Here is a 6,081-nt window from a genome sequence, read left to right on the forward strand (position 1 = left end):
AGTCTGCCTTGTGGCCACTGTTTCAGACCTTGGGAAGCTACTCTGTAAGAGGTTCAGTATCATCACATGATTACAGTGTGGACCATGACTGCTGAGCACCAGACCGTGGCTCACCCTTGCCTGTTCATCCTCCTGTGTCACACCTTTCAGCGGCTCTCTAAGTTCCCTGTCCATACACTCTCCTCCAGTTTATAGCTGTAGCCGTCACAGCAAAGCACAGATGAATATATATGGACAAAAAGCTTCCGGGTCTTTGGAAATCTTCCAGTTTCCCACCACTTTGGTAACTTTGTTTCCTACATCCATGACTCTACTTATGTTTTGCAAATAAGTTCATTTGCTCCCTTTTTCTTTGTTTTTTTTTTTTTTTTTTTAAAGATTCCATATGTAAGTGGTATCATATGGTATTTGCCTTTCTCTTTTGACTTACTTCACTTACTGTGATAATCTTTAGGTCCATCCATATTGCTGCAAATGGCTTTATTTTGCTCTTTTCTTACTACTGAGTAATATTCCAATGTATATATGTACATCTTCTTAAGCCATCTCTCTGTTGATAGACATTCAGGTTGCTTCTATGTCCTGGCTATTTAAAGAGTGCTGCAGTGATGCATGTATCTTTCTGAATTATGATTTTCTCCAGGTACATGCCCAGGAGTGGGATAGCTGGGTCATATAGTAGCTCTATTTTTAGTTTTTTAAGAAACTTTTATTCTGTTCTCTTTAGTGGCTGCACCAATTTACATTTTCACTAACAGTGTAGGAGGGTTTCCCTTTTCTCCATACTCTCTCCAGTGTTTATTATTTAGACCTTTTTTTTTAAAAAAAAAGCAGTTGTTAACATTTAAGGCATCTCCTACCATGTGGCTTCAAGCTACTGGGATACATGCCCTACTCACATCCTTAACCTTCTCAGCTCTTCTGCTGAAGAATTTGACCTTCACCATGACAGGCTGCTTTGGGTTCTTGGCAGCGTTTATACCCATGTCTGTTCACTGACCAAAGTCCACAATCTATCAAGGTTGACATCTGGGCAGAAGTTCTGTTTCTTCTTTTTTTTTTTGGCTACACAGTATGTGGGGTCTCAGTTCCCCAACCAGGGATCCAACCCATACTCCCTGCACTGGATGCTCAGAGTGCCAACCACTGGGTCACCCTCAACTCCAGCGAAGCTCTGCTCTAGTTCCTCTTTAAGTGGTAATGCCTCATACCAGCTGGCCCAGAGTATCCTGGGTGATGTTTGTTGAAGTTGAGTCTGTGGTGATGAATGCCACCGGCATTGTCCCAGCCTCCTGGGTGCTCCCGGTGTTTGCTGATGCAGCTGAGGCTGTAGCTCATGTGGTTCCTACGTTTCCAGGCCTTCCTTAGTCTGATGGCTGTAGATTTTTAAAAAAATTATTTATTCAGTTGCACTTGATCTTAGTTGTGGCATGTGGGATCTAGATCCCCAACCAGGGATCAAACTTGGGCCCCTTGCAATGGGAGTATGCCTGCTGAGTCTTGCCACTGGCCCACCAGGGAAGGCCTTGCTGTAGATTTGTTGATGATGACTATTCTGACCAGTGTGATACCTCATTGTAGCTTTTGTTTTAATTTGGCTGTGCCAGGTCTTCACTGTGGCACGCAGGATCTTTAGTCTTGGCATAATGGGCTCTTAGTTAGGGCATGTGGACTCTAATTCCCTGACCAAGGATGGACACCAGGCCCCTTGCATTGGGAGCATGGAGTTTTAACCACTGGACCATGAGGGAGGTCCCCTGCATTGTAGATTAAAAAAAAAAAATTACCTTAATTTTTTTTATTTGTTTATTTTTGGCTGTGCTGGGTCTTGGTTGCTGTGATCGGGTTTTCTCTAGTTGTGGAGAGTGGGGGCTACTCTCTAGGTATGGTGTGTGGGCTTCTCACTGAGGCGGCTTCTCTTGTGGCAGAACATGGGCTCTAGAGCATTCGAACTTCAGTAGTTGTGGCTCCCGGGCTCTAGAGCACAGGCTCAGTGGTTGTAGCACATGGGCTGAGTTGCTCCTCGGCATGCGGGATCTTCCTAGATCAGGAGTGGAAACTCTGTCTTCTGCATTAGCAAATGTACTCTTCACTGCTGAGCCACCAGGGAAGCCCCTCATTGTAGTAGTTATTTTTTTTTTTTAAGTTTCAGACTACTTATTAATCTGTGTAAACCCCAACACAATACACTAACATGGTTTTGTGCATTTAGAGGGGAAATATTTCCTGGTTAGGTGGAAAATTGTGTGAATGGCTTCTGGAAGACCTTCATTCTAAGCAACTTTATAGTGAAATGCTTCATTTAGAAGTCTGGACTTTCTTCAGTTTGCTGTAATCTATACTCACAGAGTTGAACTTGTACTGATCATTAGGTCCCAGCTGGTTCCAGAGGTCTGGGTTATTCTTTCTGTCCCAGCTGACAACGGGATTGAACAGTGCCAGGCACGTGATATACAATGCTGTTCTAGTACCTCCTGGTCCAATAAATAGGAAGAGGGGGATCAAGCTAGAATACTTCTTGGCCTGACCAATGATCTGGCGGAGCGTGGTTTCAACAGAAGCCTTGAGTCCAAACCTAGAAAAAACTAACCTGCAAGGCCTGGGATTAAGCAGTCACCCCTCATTGTAGCTTTTATTTGCATTTCTTTTCATGTCCATGTGATCTTCTCTGCACCATTCAGAACCAAGGCTGCCACATCCACTATCCTAGGTCATCTTCGGTTCTTTCGGTACCAAAATGGACTTTGGAGCTTGAATAGGCAAGATTCTCCAGAAAAACAGAACCAATAGGATGTATGTCTATTTATGTAAGAGGAGATTTATTATAGGAACTGGCTCACATAATTAAGGTGGCTAAGTCCCACAGCCTGCCATTTGCAAACTGGAGAATCGGGAAAGCTGGGGCGTAATTCAGTTTGAGTCCCATGGCCGGAAAACCAGGAGTATGGAGGTCCAAGGGAAGAAAACAGACACCTCAGCTCAGAGAGAGCGGATTCACCACATCCCCGACATTTTTGTTCTTTTCAGTGGAGTGGTTGATCCCACCTGCACTGGTGGGAATCATCTTAACTCAGTCTACTGATTCAGATGCTAATCTTTTCCAGAGACACCCTCACAGAACACATTCAGAAGTTCTATTTTACCAGCTATCTGGGCATGCCTTAACCCAGTCAAGTTGACACATACAGTTAACCATCACAGTTTTCAATACAGCCTGCAGACATCCTGCTGAGATTTGCAAGAGTACAGCCCCTGAGTGAAAGAGAAAAAGCCCTGAGGGCAATTCCTGGAGCGCTAACAGTTCAGCATCATATTAGAACCAGAACCCATACATTACTTGTGCATGCGTGCTCACTCACTCAGTCGCAGCCGACCCTATGGACTGTAGCCCGCCAGGCTCCTCTGTCCATGAATTTCCCAGGTATCTTTCTGACCTAGGGATGGAACCCACACATCTCTTATATCTGCATTCACAGGCAGATGCTTTACCACTGAGCAACCTGGGAGTTCACATTATTTTCAGAAGCAGAAAAAAATATATAGTTACTTTCATTTTGAAAGAGAACATGTAATATTTACTATTTTTGTCAACCATAGGAAGATAGAAAGAAGAAAACAAAAATCACCCAAATCCCATTATCCAGAGAAAAGCAACTGAATTTTGCTATAACTTACAATAAGGCCTTTCAATGCACATTGCATTGGTTCTCCATCATGATTAATTAGGTGGAGTGCTTGTTAAAACAAGTGCTTTTAAAAAGTCAGTAGTCCTGGGGTGGACCTGGTAAGAAATTGTTTTTTTTTTTTAATTTTATTTAAATATATTTTATTTTCCTGGGTCAGGAAGATCCCTGGAGGAGGGCATAGGCAACCCACTCCAGTATTCTTGCCTGGCAAATCCCATGGACAGAGGAGCCTGGTGGGCTAGTCCATAGGGTTGCAGAGTTAGACATGACTCAGTCAACTTGGCACACATGCGCTTATGTATCTAAGCAATGTTTCATATGTGTAGGAAATCACTATATTCTCTAAAGGGTTTAAGTGTATATAAACACTAAGTTTATTGGAACTAGAATTTTCATCTCCTAGAATGTCAGCAGCTTAAGGAATGAGGAGTCAAGGACTGAGTTCACTTGGAGTCTTTTTAGTTAGCAAGTGCATTAATGATCAGGAGAAAACTTTTGGTTTCTGAAGGGAAACATTTGATTTTTTTCTTTCCAAAGGTTTATATGCCTTTCTCCCACTTCCCTCCCCCCCACCCCGATTCATTTTGTAAGCAAATGCATACACACCAGAAAGGGATTTCACCTTTGATTTGCAACTTGTTTTCTTCACTTAGCAATGTCCTAAATATCTTTTCAAGTCAAATAATCTGCATGATCTTTTTTTTTTTTTTTTAATCTTTTGGTCGTGTGCCAACTGGGATCTTAGTTCCTTGACCAGGGATTGAACGATCCTACGCCTCCTGCACTGGAACGAGGTTTTCTTTAATTGCCCTGGGTCTTTGCTGCTGTGCTGGCTTTCTCTGATTGCAGTGAGTGGGGGATATTCTTCATTGCGGTGCATGGGCTTCTCATTCCAGTGGCTTCTGCTATTGCAGGGCATGAGCTCTAGGTACTCAGGCTTCAGTGGCTGCAGCACATGGACTCAGTAGTTGCTGCTTGAGGGCCTTGGAGCACAAGGGCTTCTTCAGTAGTTACAGTGTGTGGGCTCGGTAGTTAGAGTTCGAGGGCTCTAGAGCTCAGGCTCAGTAGTTCTGGCACATGGGCTTTGTTGCTTCACGGCATGTGGAATCTTCCCAGACCAGGGATGGAACCCAAATCCCCTGCACTGGCAGGTGGATTCTTATCCACTATGCCACCAGGCAAGTCCTGAGTCTTAACCACTGGACTTTCTGGGAGGTCCCTGCATGATGGTTCTTTGCGAGCACTCGGTATTCCTCATTGTACCATAACTTGTTTCACCAGAGGTCTCTTGTTGACATTTAGGTTACTTTCAGTTTATTATAGAAACTTTAATAGGCAGCTTTGTATGTAACTTTTTTGTGTGATATTATAGATTTACATGTAGTTGTGAAAAATTGCACTTTGCCTCCGTGTATGTATGCGCTCAGAGGTGTCTGCCTCTTTGCTGTCCCAGACTGTAGCCTGTCAGGCTCCTCTGTCCATGGAATTTTCTAGACAAGAATACTGGTATGGGTTGCCATTTCCTACTCCAGGGGATCTTCCCGACTCAGGGATTGAACACTTTGCCTACTTTCCCCCATGGAAGCATTTTGTAAAATTATGTTGTAACCAAGACATTGATATTTCTTGTGTTACTTGAACTCTCCTTTGTATTTACATTGATTTCCGCACGTCCCCTTCTAAATTTCTTAAGGTGAGAACTGCTGGGACAAAGAGCTTGACCTTTTTGTCCAGGTTCTGATAAAACGGCTCATTTTCCATTCTTTGGACAACACCACTCTTGGGGATGTGTTTAGGATGGCTATCCCTTTGTGACTCAAGACTTTCCTTCTAGTACTTAATTTAAAAAAAAAATTATGGCTGTACTGGGTCTTCATTGCTACTCTTGTGTTTTCTCTAGTTGAGGAAAGTAGGAGCTGCTCATTGCAGTGGCTTCTCTTGGGGAGCACAAGCTCTAAGTGGGTGGGCTTCATAGTTGTGGTGCTGGGGCTTAAGTTGCTCCGTGGCATGTGGGATCTTCCTGGGCCAGGTCCCCTGTACTGGCAGCTAAGTTTTTAACCACTGGACCACCAGGGAAGTCCCTTCAGTTTTGTTTTTGATATTTAATAGTCTATGTGAAGAATTTCCCTGTTGGTCCAGTGGGTGACTCTCAGTTCCCAATGCAGGAAGCAGGGGTTTGATCCCTGGTTAGGAAACTAGGATCCTGCATAATGTGTGCAATGTGGGTGGGGAAGGGGAAAAAAGGTCTGAGTTTGACTTTCCTGTAACATGAGAAGGGGTTGGGCCTTTCCAGCATTTTTTCCCCCTTCAATGATTAGCCAATTGCCCCAATTTACTGATATCATCAAGCAGTCGACTGGATTATCAAAATATTATTAAAGTAGGGAATAGAAAT

At 43.5% G+C, this 6,081-nt stretch overlaps 1 pseudogene; it reads right to left on the reverse strand.

Annotated features, from left to right (window-relative positions):
- Positions 1–869: 869 nt before the first annotated feature.
- On the reverse strand, positions 870–1,576 carry LOC138083645 (large ribosomal subunit protein uL15-like; annotated as a pseudogene).
- Positions 1,577–6,081: the final 4,505 nt, after the last annotated feature.

The sequence above is a fragment of the Capricornis sumatraensis genome, chromosome 8, assembly GCF_032405125.1.
Source record: "Capricornis sumatraensis isolate serow.1 chromosome 8, serow.2, whole genome shotgun sequence".
NCBI lineage: Eukaryota > Metazoa > Chordata > Mammalia > Artiodactyla > Bovidae > Capricornis > Capricornis sumatraensis.